This window comes from Fundulus heteroclitus, chromosome 16 (assembly GCF_011125445.2).
Source record: "Fundulus heteroclitus isolate FHET01 chromosome 16, MU-UCD_Fhet_4.1, whole genome shotgun sequence".
NCBI lineage: Eukaryota > Metazoa > Chordata > Actinopteri > Cyprinodontiformes > Fundulidae > Fundulus > Fundulus heteroclitus.
Genome location: NC_046376.1, coordinates 20,049,016 through 20,066,041, shown reverse-complemented (window position 1 = coordinate 20,066,041; position 17,026 = coordinate 20,049,016). Strand labels below are relative to the sequence as shown.

At 38.8% G+C, this 17,026-nt stretch overlaps 1 protein-coding gene across 1 annotated transcript in view; it reads right to left on the bottom strand.

Moving 5' to 3' along the window:
• Positions 1-17,026, bottom strand: part of coro7 (coronin 7) — a gene marked incomplete in the record, with an annotated part of 159,798 nt that overhangs the window by 20,483 nt on the left and 122,289 nt on the right.

Genomic DNA, 17,026 nt, shown 5'->3' with positions numbered 1-17,026 from the left:
ACTAAATAATGGAATAAAATTGTATGTGAGGCTGAACACTTCTTAGAACTTTATCTCCAGAATTTAAAACAAACAAGAAATATAAACTAATCCTCAGTGGTTAAATACATGAGTATAATATGGTTTGTTTATTGGTATGAAATGGAAGAAACAAAATTGCAACGCATGAGTACAAAATGTTAATACAAGCAGGCAAATGGGTGAATGTGCAGTGGTAAAGAATACGTAGGTGTAAAAACTGGTTCTGTCTGCTAGAAAGTAGGAAGTGATGAAAAGCAACATGTGTTCAAACTGGGAAAGAGACGAACTGACCCTGGGACCTCGCCAGCACCAGCCGATACACACGAATGGTGTATATTTATGATATAAGATTTTAAAATCAAGAAATTTTAATGTAATTGCTGTTTTTCTTTTTTTTTTTTTTTGTAACTATGACATATCTCACAAAAACTGGGGTTTAAAAATAAGGAGATTAAAATGTTGCTGCCCACAGACTCAGGTCCTTGGTTAATGAGTGGGACGGCTCAGCACGGTCCGTTTGCAATGTTTAAAACCTGCAAAAGGGTTTTTTTCTATTTTATAGTCTCATCACAATATCAGCATACCTCTACAATTAGCCCAAAACAATACGCTTGGGTTTTCTAAAGTTTGTGTGCACCTTGACATCTTGATTTTTCTCTTTTCCTTTTTTAGTTTGGTTTTATCTGTTTTTTTCTTTTTTTAAATTTAGTGGAATTTGTAGTGATGAGCATGAAATGTTACATTTAAAGTTTAAAGCCTGAAAAAGACCGGATAGTTCTTATGTTAAAACCGTAAAACTGAAAGAACAATAAATATTCTATCTTCTTTTTATTATGACAGCAAATACAAGGCATGGCAAGAAAAATGATGCATAAGCTTCTGTTTTAGATAAAACAGCTAAATCTTAGCTTTTTTAACTCTAGTTGCTTCAACTGGCTTGATTGTTATTTAGAAAAAGCAGTGCAATGTACACACAGATCCAATGTCTGGAGTTACAAGTCATCATTCACACAGAAAGCCTCGTGCAGAACCTTTAAATGCCTGGTAAACTGGTCCAGACTGGCTCGGTTATAAAACAGCCAGGTCACTGGTTGTAAACTGGCAGGGGGGCTCCTTCCCTTCACATTCCGCGCTGGGCGGGGTCGGGATCTCTGCAGAATGTGGGTGGGCATGAGGAAGTTGGGGTATGTAGGAATTGTAGGAGAAGTTTAGGTGTTAAAGAACTAATGGGGAACATAAAACCATTACACGCACATTAAGGCCAACTCAGAGAAGTCAGAATGCTTTGGGGGCAGATGCATGTTTACTTTCAGTGTCGGCTTGTGTTCCTCCTCCTCTGTCTGTGCTGACTCTATATCTGTGAGGCACTGACGGCTGAGGAGTCCTGGAAAAGATGCGTTCCGCATTAACCCCGGCGGCCCAGGCGAGATGACCAAATAATGACCTGTCATCGGGAGCCTGGGAACAGTTGGTACTCGTGATGGGGTCGAAAAAAAGAGAGAAGAGGACGATCTAGATCACCGACAGCAGCAAGGCGAGGGTCAAAACTGGTCCTGATTGCATTTTAAATATGGGAAAGACATGTACAGATGATGTAAGGAAATACTCAGCAGCTTTTCTTTGATCAGAAGATGGATTCTAATTATTGATAGAAATTTAAATCAAACAGATTCTGCTAAAATTAAAGAAAATGTCTTGCATGTTTGGAGGATCCCAAACAGCTTATAATAAATAAATAAAAAAACGTTTTCAACAAAATTAACAATGTCTTTAAAACTTAATAAATTATAAAAGCAGATGGAGTGCTTTGCAAAAGTATTCATAACCCTTGATTATTATCACATTTTCACATTGAATTGTGGTTTTGTGTATATATATATATATATATATATATATATATAACCACAATTCAATGCAAACACCGCAGCAAGTCCGTTGGTGTTGGTCTCTGCCAGCTTTGCACATCTAGACTGACATCTCAAGACATTTTATTCAATGCAGCTTAAGCTCGGTAAGCCTGGATGGAAAAAATATCGGGAAATACGTGTTCAAACTTTTCCCAGGGTACAATCTTGCCCTAAAAAAATAAATTAAAAATACTCAGCTAGACCAACCACCTGTGTTTGGAGACTACATTTGTATCCTTCTTGTCATGTGAGGCCACAAAAAATCCTTTCAAGGGTCACAAAAACCACTTGGGCTGTACTTTGGACAGCAATGTCTTAAGACAAAAAGTAAAAAAAAAAAATCCAAAAAAACCCATGTGATTTAAAATGTAACCTTCTGCGAATGACTAACTCCTACCAAATTACTTTTCCATAAGCACACCAAGCAGTTCTTAGCAGAAATGTGTATTTCTTATTGAATATGGGCTAGATTCTAAAAAAAATACTCTCCATAAATTTGATTATCTTCAAAATAAACCAGAGAACAGAAATTTCATGCTCTAAATCACGCAAGAATGTTTTTGCACACCAGCCATAGACGTCAACGTTGAGGTAAGTCACTCTCCGGGTCCAGAGCATGGCACTGGTTAGTAAAAACCAGTTGCAGATGAAGTCAGTCTTATTTGCACTCTTGCTCAATTTTATTATTTCAGCAAACCACAAGCAAAGTCTGAGCGGTTGCTCTTCAACACACAGCGAAGCTCTAATGAAGTAGGTCTTTAACAGACTTGATGACTGATTTACGTCCTTAAGAACGTATTGAACAGCTAAACAACACAATCCGGTCCACAGTTGGATGTCGGCAATCATTCTTCAAACAAAAGGACACCTTGACCTTACACACAACACGCGATCTAAACCTTTAACCGCATATTCACACTGCGTTAAGGAACTGTGCATGACACTTTATCTTTGGCACAGCCAAAATTCAGTAATTTATGGACACAAACATGACTGCTTTACATGTTGTTGTTTTTTTTTTTTTTTTCAAAGCCTCAACACACGAGCAGACGAGGGAGAAGGTCTACTCAAGGAGACTCAGATACAGCCTTACAAACATCATTGAGGCTTTCAACAAAACACCCTTATCTATTTATTTCTGTGCTCAGATGTGTTTTGACTCCGTTCTGTCTTCGAGTTTAACTTTGTCGGCCAGTTAACAGTTTATCAGTTTGTCTGTTTCTGGTTTAAATCTGTTACAAATCTTGGCTCCTCTCCTCGAGGCACGCACCATCCACACTTCCATCTTCTGGTTGATCTAAATCACAACTTAATCTTTAACATTCCTTACCGATTTGGACATATATCAAAGGAAATTCCTCTCCCAAAAACATGTAGAAAAAATAAACTATATTTGCAAGAATAATAAAACAAAAGGTCATGAATGACGTTTTTCATTTCACAAAAAAATTAACAAAGTCATGTGAAAAACCAGGCACAAGCTAACATTAATTAGCCTGATAAATCATATTAGTCAAATTAACCTAAAACAAATAAATTCTTTAGTTACATTCAATACCTTCCCAAATGTTTTGAAGGAATTGTTTTTCTCTCTTTACCACCAAGTGCTGATTTTATCACTCAGCCGTGCAGCACCTTGACTCATTCAATTTTTAGCAGGTCTCCTGTAGAGTTTCTGAAGCTCTTAGAGATAATTTTCTTCATTAAACAGTCACTTCTGTCAGATGTTCACGCCTCCAACTCAGGGATGTTTTGGTCTAAACAAAGCTCGACGATGACTCAGTGACTACAAGGTACACCAGTCTAAGAAACAGCTGCTTAACAAGCCTAAATCATGTGTTTGTGGTGATATGCTGTGTTTGGTGTCCCCGTGCGTTATGGCCAAACATTTATGCATTTATACTGTGGTCTGTTGAAATTATACAGTTTAAGAAGCCATAGGCTTTGGTTAAATTAAGCTCTTCTTCCTTTTTACAGATGAGAAACTATTTCATGACAAACCTTCAAAGCAAACCATACTTTTGATGTGTGTGTGTTTTTTTATATATATAATTGTACATTTATGAACTTTATGGGTTAGAATACATGATTTTCCAACTGATCTATTTACAGATTTTCCTCGAATAAGTCGGAGACTATCTTCCTGGGGGGTCTGTCTCTTGTCCTAAATCTCTTTGCTTTTGTGAAAAGTGTGTCTTTGGTGCCTGAAAAGATGGATGACAAGGTAACATTGTTTGCTTGTCTTATGCAAACGGTGATCTCTTTACCCACTTTGTACACATAGGAACACACAAACCACTACTAAAAAGCATAATTTACACATGTTGATTAGCTATGCTTAGCATCTCAATTTATTCCAAGTCTTGACAAGTCTGATTGTTGAGGATAAATGGTCGTCTTCAAGCAAGAAGGCTGCTACATATATGTTGTGGTGTTTACTCACTAATTTACTAAGATGTACATACATGCATGTAAAAGAGGAAAAGGGACTGGGTGCATGAGAAATGCAAAAAAAACCTTGTGACATTTTAAAGAGGTTAATTGGGTGCTGCATACATAAAAAACAATATTCATATACACTGTAGAAAAAAACAGCACTTTTTCTGCACTTTCACATTAAATCAGAGTAAAGGTTTTCCAGTTGTAGGTCAACCAGGTTTACAGAAATTATTTTTATTTGCCAAATGCCACAGATATTAAAAGAAAACATATAAACATTTTATCTTTATTTAAAAAGGCAGAAGTTCCTTTGTATATTTCCCTTTCAACTATGTCATGGCTCAAATGTTTTCTGTATCCTTCCCACAGTATTTTGCAGGTTTGTAGGTCACCTTGCTCCAAAAAGGTTCTATAGGATGGAGATCACTGTGTTGCCATTAATTTGATGGTATGGAGACCTGCTTCTGCCCAAGCTTTAACTTCCTGGCCGATGATATTTCCACACTATGTTCTTTTCCTCATGGCGGTCCTTATTTTGTGAAGAGAATCGGTCCACCCTCACAAGGCTGGCAAGGCCCTCCCCTTTCCCCTCTAAATATAAGGATGTTTGTTACAGTCTAATACTTCAATTTTAGTCTCATCAGACCCCAGGATATATTTTCAAATGGTAAGATGTTTGTCTCTGAGTCCATCTGAAAGATGTGAAATGGCTTTTGGAGAAACGGCTTCTTCCGCATGATTTTTTTTGGTCATGTCCGTACAGGACTTTCCACTGTAAATAATGACGCTCTATTACCAGCTTCATCCAGCATCTTCACAAGGTCTTTTGGGGTTTTTTCTCCCCTGAGGTTGATGTACATGTTTCACGCACAAAAAAAGAAAAACAACAGGTTCATATCTGGCACAAAGAACCCGTCTCCTTACTGAACGCTATGATGGATGAGTTCCCATATATGTACTTGTACACATAAACGTTGCACCTACAGGCATCTGGACATTATACTCAAGGATGAACCAGACTTGTAGAGGTCCATAATTTCCTTCCTTGACTGATTTAGTTAGATTTTTTTTCCCCCATTATGAAAAAAACGATTAACCTAAGCTTACAAAATGATGACATCATCATCTGGCCTTAAAGGGTGCAGTGATCTTGTTTTATGTACACTTTGATTTTAATGATTATGTGAAGTACTTTCACATAAACATCTTTCTCTCGTTATTGTGGTAATTTGAAAAAATGAAAAATAAAAGAAATATTATTTTTTTGAAATAAAAAATAGGCTACATTAAAGTTAAGTCTGACACATAATAATTTTTTCCCCCAATCCCTTCAAAATCTAGGATGGTTTTGATATTATTACCCCAAACTGCGAGACCCTGACTTCATCCAGGGTCAAATAACTCCTGTGCTCTCTCTGAGAGGGACCAACACACCCACACTAAATCATCTGTTGTAATCACCGAGGCACGAAGAAGTTAAACAAAAAAAACTATAAAAATCTGATTTACTGTCACAAGACGGTCAAAGACGTAGGGAAGAAGAAAAGAAATAAAGAAATACTGAGCAGAACAGATAAGATTGCATCACACGCAGGTTGTTAATCACGATGGTTATGCGGGTCTACATATATATGAGACTGTGTGAGTCTGTGTGGAAATGTGTGTATGTGTAAGGGGACTTAGAAAACTACGCAAAGCTCTGTCACGCAACATCTGGAAGAGCCATTGGATGGAGAAAGTAAGAAATGGTTACAGAAGACAACACAGCCTTGACATGAGGATCTTCCTGATGAGGTGTAACTCAGATCAAGTCCCATGCACATCAAAACACACATTCTTACACTTCTCTTTTATATATCGTAATGTATCTGATCAGAGCAGAAGCCGTGTTTATTACAACACATAGTGAGAGAGAGCACTGATGATGAAGAAGTTAGATTTCAAGTCTTTGATGCTGCTTATTCTAAGGGCAATGTATATTTAGATGGGAGAAAAATACATGTAGAAATGATCAAATGATTTAATTACTACCATTGTTATTATCAAACCCTGCTTAGAGCTGCTAAACAGCTATTTGCATATTTCCACTATTTTCCATTGCTGATGAGCTCCAAATCTTTGAGACTGGATGGTCTCCCAGCCATCACCCTAATCTTTAACAGTCGGTAACGCTGTTGCCTTGCAGCAAGAAGGTCCTGAGTTCAAATCATGGAGTTAAATGTTCTCCCTGTGCAAGAATGGGTTCCCTCTGGGTACCTGGATAAGCAGGTACAGACAATAGTCGATGGATGCTTTCAGTCAGAAAAAATGGTTTATTGTCATTGTGTTATTTCTACAAACAGAAACTCAAACTTTCTGTGTCGTCTGAGAACCATCCCCTCCTCACAATGAACAACCCTGAGCAGACATTTACGAACCCACATCCAGGCTCTGGCCTCTCTGCTCCATCAGCACATCACGGAGCAGCTCTGAGCAATTTCTTAACACTGCAGATTCATGGATATCTCAGGGATAAAATGAAGTGCTTCTCGTGTTACAAAAAAAATTACACCAAGGCTAAAACCTGACTGGAAAATGACAAGGTCGACAAAAAGATCAAAGCTAATAACCCGGAGAGAGTAACAGAAGAAACCAGAGCCACTGCTCATATCGTTTCTGTCTAATCAGCTACTTGACCTTGTTTTAATGTCAAGACCTTCCCATCAATCTTTCTGAGACGCTGGAATCAGTGCTGTGAGAGACACTTGCTATCTGTGTGCATGTGTTTCTATTTATCTTCTTCTGTTTGACCAGACAGGTCATTTTGGAGGCAAATTACTCAGTGAGTGTTGTGTTAAAATTAAACACCCGAGAAAAGCCATAGACAAAGATTTGTTATAGGCACAAAACAGAAAGAGGCCAAAACAAAAAACGAGTGCAATTAATCTAAATAAATATTTAACACCTTGCAACAATACTTCACACTAAACATCGCAATGCATTGAATAAAGCATAATCGTTAAGAGGAGGAAAAAGGACACATGACACAAACCAAAACTAATTTTTAAACTGTAACTCTATTTATACTTTTCCTTTTTTACTTTTAATACCCTTAAATAAAATCTAGAACAAACAGACATTCCACTTATTTGGAATTTGAAACGGATGGAAAATAATTCCTGCTTAAAGTTCACTATAACCCATGTAAGGGACACAGCAAACGTATGAAGGAAGGTGACCTGTCCAGAGGACAGCAGCGAATCTGGAACAAAACCCTTTAGAGGCTGCAAAAGACTTGTGACTGAGGGAAAAGTCCCAAAACATATATACCCAGAGGCTCAGTGTGATAGTTAATATTGAAGCATGTGTTAGCGTGGCCCAGTCAAAGCTCACACCTAAATCCAAGAGGGAATCATTGTCAAGGCTCGAAAGCTGCTGTTAAAGGCAACAATCTGACTGAGCTTAAGCTATTTTGCAAAGAGGATTGACTAAAAATCTCAGTTGATAGGATGCTTAAGTAGGTAGAGATACACTGCAAAAAAAAAAATGTCTATTTTAACAGCAGTAGAAATGTGTCTAAATACAAATGAGCACCATACTCCCTAGATTTTTATTCATTAAAAGACCCACCCAAAAAAACTTTAAAACCCATGCATTACCAGTAGTAATGCAGTTTGCACACTCTGGTTTCTCAGGGATTGTCTAGTTGGACATCCATGCAGATTGCACTTTAAGGTTTAAAATTATCGCACAATATTCACTGCATGTATGAGTGGATCAATGATGAAGCCTTCAGGTAATTCATTCATACAACAGCACAGTAATCTAAATCGTTTGAAAAGGGACTGCTATCTGACTTTTTGACTCACATAAGAGTCTTATTAGACCCTAAGGACTATTTGCACGCCTAAAGCTTTCCAGGAAGCATTGTTGGTCAGTGCAATCAACTCATTTCATAGAAAAATAAATAAATAAGAAGGTATGGTAACATTACATCTTCCCTGTTGTATATTTTACAACGTCATGGTTCTGTGTGTTGTATGGTAACATTACTTTGAAACAATAAAAATATACATAGAAAAACTAGAATTTCCTATACTAGAAATCTTCTAAGGTGCAGGAATTCAACAGAACATTGAAGTCAGGTTAATAATATCACCAAATTAACCCCCAGATCGTCTAAATTTGCTGGCAGCTATTCAATGAGTCGAACTTGCACCGTGACCTGAAGTGATCTGAGCTGCGTAGCTGCTCTCATCTCTTTCATAGAGTTTCCGTCCCATGTGACAGTGCAGTCATAGTAAACATACCTCAGCTGAGCTGCCGTCTCTCACAGACTCAACCACAGGCATGCTCCTCTTACTCAATACCTAGAATACCAGACAGCAGAGTGAGAATATGACTAGAATGAAGAAGTGAGCAGAAAACAAAGAGGATGAGATAAGAAAATAGTTTAAAAGCATCTTTGGATAATGCCGACCGGTTTCGGTTGCACTTAGTTGACCAGGAAAGAAGTTGCCAAAGCAAACTGAGACATTACCAGAGATAATCAAAGAACCGAAGAAACACAAATGAAAGAGCATTAGTCTGAATTTATTTAATCTCTATTAATGATGATCATGGGAAAATGTCAGTGCTGCATGACCCTGTCTAAAAGTAACCAAGGGAGTGGAGGTCAGCTGGGTCTCCTAACCCAGCCTATGCCCCCCTGTACACCACCCTGCCACAGTGAGATCACTCTACACTTTATCACTCGGTGTTTCTCATGTCAGAGCTGCAGGGCAGAGCCTGTAAATGCGTTCATACCTCTTGAAAACATTGTTTCATTTTACAAAAACTTGCATGTATTTTGTTTGCATGCTGCACGATAAACCCAGCAACAACATGCAACTGAAGTGTAAGCCAATAACACATGGCTCTGACCGTTTTACTAATCAAAAATGTGTTGCTGTTCTTCTTTCAAAGAATAAATCGTGGATTCTGACACAACAGACGTGATACCAGCAGCTACGCAGGATCCAGTTTAAAGATAAACATGATATGGTAATGTCTTTAGTTGGTTTAATACAGGAATTGTGATCCTGTGTATATTTGCTGCTCTGTCCTCATAGGTGTAAAACAAACAGCTCCAGTGATGTTAAAAACACAATGTCTGGAAGTCTTTGCATTCGATGCCCCTTTTCGTGCAGGCAAAACGAGTTCTGATCAGGCCAGTATGTTCAAACTAGACCAGAAGGAAATAAAAACGACCAGAAAACCAGAACAATAAACAAACAGGAAAAAAAAAAATCCTTAAAAGCTTTTTTAACCCCTAATGGTGACAAAGGGTAAAAACATGTTTTTGGTCGAGCAACTTGAAACCCTTTTAACCCTAAAAATATGAAGTTGATCCCTGAGCCACGCTGGGTCCAACTAACAGATGGTGAAAGGTTTTTATTCAAACTTCCTCTAAAGAGGACAGCTTTATGACGAGCACACTGACTTACAATGGTGGGTAAAGCTGGCAGAAAAGGCCGGATGGGAAGAGTCAACATTTCACCTTCAAAACAGGCATCGAGTGGCAGAATCAGGTGTTTGCTCTCGCGCAAACAGTGACAACTTCTGCTTTCAGCGCACTTGTCCCTCCTCTCTCCACATGCCATATTTTACTCCCTCATTTCCAGCTTCCCAGAACTGCATCTATTAACCCCCGCATGCTCCTAGTTTGTTTCCCTGCTTTCACTGGGTTCTTCTTCCTGTCTTTGCGTGGCACTGAATTTCTCTTGGTCATCCCCCCCCCCCCCCAAGCTGCAGGGTTCAAAGGTTCTGTGGGAAGAAAGGCAACTTGAGGACACCGCAGGAGGCATTTGGAGGCAGCCCACACATGCAGCTGTCAGAGCGCATTTAGGTGAGACTACAAGCGTTGGGGAAGACGACACGCATGTCCACCAAAACTCTAAACACAGCTGACAATATTAAAGACGAACAAAGAGCACGCCCACCTCAGCATCTCAAGAACAGTGGAGTGATAATTATTCAAAGCTTCTTTGTATTGGTCTAATCATCAGTTTTCATATGCTAATGATGCCGTAACGTCCCTATTATAAATAAGGGTCTGCTCTATCAAAACACATACTTTTGCTGCTCTCACTGAAAAAAAAAACACACACTCCCATGACATTTCGATAAATATCTTTGGTGTAAAACAAAAAAACAGAAAGCTTTGAAAACACTAACACACACACACAGAAGTTTAAATTAATGAATATATAGGAGAGCACCTCATACCCACGGTTAAGTACGGTGGAGGATGTGTGACGCTGTGAGCCTGTTTTTCTTATATAGGCCCTGGGAATTTTTACCTGACTCCGCCAGATAGATTTGCTTCGCATATCCATCTGGAAACCTTCCGTTGAAGTAATTTTGGGAAGGGGCGAAAATACTGGTTAGCTGATTGGCCTATGTTGGTGATAGACGGGCCAAATGAACCAATCAGATTCGTCGTCGCTCGTAACAGAGCGACGACGAAAACACAACCACAAGCCAAGCTACTCTTGCTGCTGCAGGTAAAGGCTCGTTAGCTCAGCAGAGAAATACTCTGTAATTCCGATAAAACTTGCTCGATAGCCACGCTAACGCTAGTTTCATCGGCTGAAGCCGCCATGTTCTTTAGACTGAACTGACGCGCTTCCCGTTGCGTCACGCCTCAACCTGCCTCAAAGCCAACGCTGATTGGACGTTCGTTTGGTGAACGGCTCCAAATTTTCTTTAACGGAGAGTAGCCAGACTGATCTGCGAGTGAAACCTTGAAAGCTCGCGAGATCAGGATGGTCTCACGAGGCTATGGGAATTTGCCATCATGTATTCTTAACAGGCCATTTTTAAAGAAGCATCTGACAAACTTTGCCTAAAAACTGAAAATGAGTCGTTTTGGGATCCTTCAAAAGGATAATGATCTGAAACGTACTAAACCAGATCCAAACAGAAACAGCCCATCTTGCTTATAATCAACCGTCTTTTCACGGCCGTCTCAGCCTCCAGATCTTATTCCTGTACACCGCCTGTGGGCTGAGCTGATGAAAGATTTACAATTTACCTTTTTTTGAAAAGATTTTAACTTGCAACACAGCAATGCGGTGCTGCATGCTCTCCCTGGATATGCATGGCTTCTCTTTGTCTTTGTCCTGTGGGTCTCTGAGGCGCCCAGTTACGAAGCTCTGCGTGTCGCCTAATGACTCCAGGAGATAGGCACCAACGCTCTCGGTGCCTTGCAAGGATGTGCAAGCATAGACAATGAATGGAGGGACTTGTAATATGCGTCTGTTTATGTTGGGCTGTTGCTTTACAGGCAAACTTGTCTTATTTAGTCTCATAAAAGCCCTCAGGAATAGTTTGAATGACAAAACATAACTAGCAGCAAAAGATGATTCCTATTTGACTATTAATTTAGCTGTAAAATACAGAAAAAGACATAATGAATTAAAAATGTCCCCCCATATTCCATTTTTGTTTTCCTATTTATTATGTTATATTGATGGACTATCTAAAGACCTTCCAGCGTCTCTCATAGAATTTTCCTTTTACAATCAAAGTGCTTTTAGTTTCTTTTTTTCCTCCGTTTTTTTTATGGATTCCAAAAGATAGTATAATCCCAAACAATAAATCTCATGTCAGTTTATATGCTGTAGGAGATGTTTGTAGGGTCCATAAATGTCGGTTAAACCTGAACTAATAATAAAGATGGAACAAACAATAAAAGTTACAGTAAATTATGGAGGCAAAAGGTGAACGAGGTCAGAAATGACGAGGCACGTTAAAACTGAAAAAGAAGTCACTTGTGATTGAAGCACAAGTTTGCTCATCAGTGCACAGAGACGAACAGCAAGTTTAAGTGCAGTCATGATTTGAAGTGATTATAAAACAGGCTGGAGAAATTCCCGTCAAGCCTACAGCTTGTTCCTGTGTGGCAGAGTGCCTGCATTTAAAACTGTTAGCAGGCAGGAGCTGGCTCCAAGCTCCACAAGAGTTTTATAGGTTCCCCTGGGCAGAGCTATAAGCTGCCTCGCCATCTTTTACTGTACCACGGTGATTAGGAGCCCAATGTGGTGACGGCACTGTTGCCACTGGTCTGTGATTTACAGCATGTTTTTTTTGTTTTTTTTTACAAATGCATGTTTTTTTTATATAAAAAACATGCAGTGATATAAGGAGCTGATTACATCAACCCTTCACATTTCAGAGATGCAAGATTTAGAGTAAGGTAGGGCTACATGATATATAAAAAAAGCATATAGATAAAATAGAAATCATATTGATCAATATCAATAATTATCAAAAAATAAGAAAACATACATTTAGGTGCAGCACTAGTCATTTGGATCTGTTGTTTAATTACCTTTTTTTTTTACAAACACACAAACACTGAATTCAAATTCAACACTTTATTCAACCAACTTCTTACCAAACTGCAAGTTTTTAAAAAAAAGAACACGTGCTCTCTGAACTCTTTGAAGGGTGCGGAGCTTGGAGACGGAGCGTTTCTGGGTCTGCATTTGTGATTGGTTGGGAGGATGTAGCGACTGTAGTTTTAACCTACATGATAGGCTAGAATGCAAAAGGAAGGAAAACTGTTCTTCTTCTTCTATTTAACTTTTTGTTTACCCTTTTTTTTCTATTGCACCACAAATCAATTGATCGATATATATTGTTATGGAATTATCACCCGGCCCTGTAGTAAGGTACTGCTGAATAGCTTGAATAAATTAGTTCAATAACCCTTAGTAGCAGCTGAACACAAACATTTGTGATCGCTACAAGAATGTGTTTCTCTTCCTTTCTTTCTTTCTTTCTTTTTTTCTTTGAGATCTAAGATGAGAGAAGCGGGATGTGTGAAGCTGGGTCATCTGATGAAGTTCTGTGTCCGACCTAACTGAGCGTTTGGATGTGCGATCCAACAGACTTGTGTTGAGGCTGAAAGAAGAAGCCTGTGCTTCTTTGTCAGACTCTGTCAGAGCATTTGCTGCTGATTGTACTCTGTCTGACCAATGGGAGGACCAGTATGAATATGTATTTCCATCCATAATTGTCTCTCCTGCAGTGGATCAATGGCAGGATGAGGCAGAAAAGCTGTTGTCCTTCCAAGTTACGCCATTAGGACATTTTGAAGGATTAGGAAAAAAGGCATTGTACAATATTTGTGTGAAAGTTCTGAATTTACATTCTTTAGCAGAGGTGAGGGTGTCGAAGTGGACTGAGTTTTTTAACACCAGCTCTACCCCAAGAGGCTGTTGGCGGTCCCTATATAAACCCCCGATTGAAAAACGGGTGGGTGACCTCCAGTGGAGGATTGTACATGGGGCTATAGCTACAAACAGGTATCTGGCACACCTTAATCCTGGCACTAGTGTTAACTGTCCTTATTGTTTGCAGGAGGAAACTTTACATCATATTTTTGTTGAATGTTTAAGATTGATTCCTCTTTTTGTTGTTTTGGATCGTTTGTTTGGTGGTTTTGGTGTACAGTTTTCTAACTGTATATTTATTTATGGTCCACGATATTGCGCAAGGAAGAAATCTGTTCATGTGCTTTTAAATTTCCTTTCTGGAATGGCAAAACTAGCAATATGGATATCAAGAAAGAACAAAAAGAATGGTCATAAAACTGAAGATGCTCTTGTTCTTTTTCAGAGACTGATAATTGCTCGTGTTCGTGTGGAATTTGAGTTTTTTAAGTTAACAAAGAGCATAGATGGTTTTGTAGGTAAATGGGGTGTTAAAGGAGTTTTGTGTTTGGTGGATGAAGGTGGATCTTTAGTTTTTAATTTTTGATTTTTTTTCTTTTCTTTTATTAACATGATTTAGTTGTATTGATTGCTGTAATGTGTAATAAAGGCGATTTTAAACTAAAAAAAACTCTTTCTTTCTTTCTTTCTTTGTATTTGTTAAATAAATAAAATGTTTATATTTCTGTCAGAATCGTTGAAGTGAAGGCAAGCAAAGGCTGTGTAGTGTAAATGCAAAAGCCTCAATGTCAACCTCATGCGTAAACTAATTTACAAAACAGATGAAATGGAGCAACATGTCAATACAAAATATCCGGAAAGTTTATTTTCATATGCAACAAGCTACATACAAAAAATACATGGGTTTAAAAGTCCAATTGTGGTAATAATATATAAAAAATTATAGATGATTAGCTAAAATAATGATTAAGATATGTTTATATAGCATATACCAAACAATAACTTATCTCCTTACAAGTATTTTATCTTTTACCTTTGGACAAGCCTAAAAGCATTTAATACACTAGCATAATCCGAAACAGAAACAAACTACAGAAGTTGTGAAGAACCGAGCTACTTTTTGTCATGATTATGGCCTGTTTGCACTTTACCTCCTGCCACGCCCTCCTGCTCCACGGCAATCAAACCTGCGATCTACTCTATTTGAACCCTCTTCTGCCTACAGGTCTCTGCCAGATTATTGAAAGCTCTTGCCAGTAGATGTCCAGCGTTCTTTCCATGCCCCTGCCGCCCTGAGCTTCACCTCACGACCTTGTTTCTGTCTCCTGGATTGTTCTGCCTCGCCTTGCTCTTGTCTTCTACCTAGCTTCTGATTTCTGAACAACAGCCATGTTTCTGTGTGCACCAATCTCCGAGCCTTGCCCACTGTCTAGATTTGTATTGCCGTCTGATTTATACCGTGGGAAAAACGATTTCATTATTATTTCCTATCACTAGATTTTTTTTTCTTTCCACTCTGAATAAACGTAACCCATAAACAGTTTGAGCTTTATAATTTATTTTGTGTTTGATTCCAGTACTGTAAGACTTATTTTAAGGCTTTTTTACACCTCTTTTAACAGAGATGGAAACAAACATAAAGGGTGCTGCATGTAAGCCTATTGGAAACAGAAAAATTAGAAAACTAAATTTGCAAGTGTCTAGATTAAATTGGTTATACAAGTAACTTTAATTTAAACAAATCCACTTTTATCCAATTTAATCTATTATTCGTTGCTGTATGAATTTGTCCAAAGGTTAAATCAAATAATCAGTATAAAGATTACGTTTTAATATGAATTACTATACTTAAAGAATGTTATAAGTGCTATTATTGGGGTTTGTTGCTGGTCAGTGATGAAACATTTTAATTTTAACTAAGAAAAAAAGAACCCAGTGTGCAGGAATCCTCTTTGAAGTACTCCAGAAACCCCAGCTATAGGGGGCCACTATAAACAACCTGAACCACCGAGCTAAACAAATTTAGCAACCGTCCACCTGGATAACTTCAGCTCTGCTGCAGCAGCTAAAACAAATACTGAGCCAACTGAGCGCAGTGCCACGAAAGAACAAGCATTATTTTTTTAGCTAAAATGTGAGTGATAAGGCACAGAAAGTTTAAGGCATAAGTATCTTTCCCTTTTAAATATAATTTATTCCTAAACATGCAAAATCTTTGTTCTGGAATGACTGAGCAGTTCCATCTGGAGCTTGTGGGATGTGCGTGAAATCATTTCTCTATTCCTGCAATTGACTGTAATACCTTGCAGATGGTATTGCACGTGTGTGCAGCACTGACAATAACTCCTATAGGAGCAGGAGAGCAACCAGGAGAAAGTTCATGAGCCACAGACTGTGTGGAGACCAGCATAAGAAAAAAAAAACAAATGGTAGAAATTACACAGTGAGCATGGCTCCACAAGTGGAACTAAAGCGCCCCTTGTCCGGAGGATCCTGGGGTTGGGGGTTGATTTCAGGAGGCACAAGCGACCCGCCTGAGGGTCAGACGCAGGGCTCTGTGGTGAATCATTTTCTTGTTGGGAGTTTCCACACCTTCGGCAATGAGAGTGTAAGACATTACCGGAGTGAGAAATTCGCCTTGGCTTAAGTTAGTTTTTAAATTTCATGCCAACCTGAGGGAGAAAACTGGAGCTCTGCAGGAATGCATGAGGCAGACCGAGGCAAATATTAGGCAGAAGCGGGTGCTGGACACTGTGTAATTTAGTGACATGTGGCTAAAAGTACACACTGGAAGTGTCTCCGTTCTTGGGAGCTATCGTCTTTCGGTACCTTGCTGGGGCTAGCTGACATCAAAATAGTTTTGCAGCTGCCAATGGGCAGTTTGTCACTGGTGTTACGAAGTATTTGATAGCTCTCTCGGTTTGAAGATGGAGCAACCATATGTGCACTGCATGTACACAGTGGAACCGATCAGGATCTCCTCTTAAAATATTTATAACCTTCTGTATATATATATATATATATATATATATATATATATATATATATATAAATGAAAGAAGGCCAGTTTATAAATGACCAAAAGCCATATATGGGAAACAGCAAAATGATGTCGAAGAAGCCGGTCTAGTCGAGAAGTCCATAACTAAACCTTTTGGCCTTCATCCAGAATGCTGTGTAGGGTTGGCAATATCATGCTGTGGGGAAGGTTTACTTTTGCAAGAACGGGGGAAGCTGATCAGAGATGATGAACTGATCTAAATCCAGGTTTGCCATGTTTTTACTTTATCTTTATCAATCTTTCCATCAAATCTGACATGTATCCGTGTGGCTGCTGAAGAAAAGCATTCCGACACCATGATGTTGCACATGCTTGTTTCCCCTAAAGGGGTGTGTGTTTCGAAAGATGTTTAGTATTAGTCTTCTGCCAGAACTCATGAAGGCCAGAAAGTTGTCCAA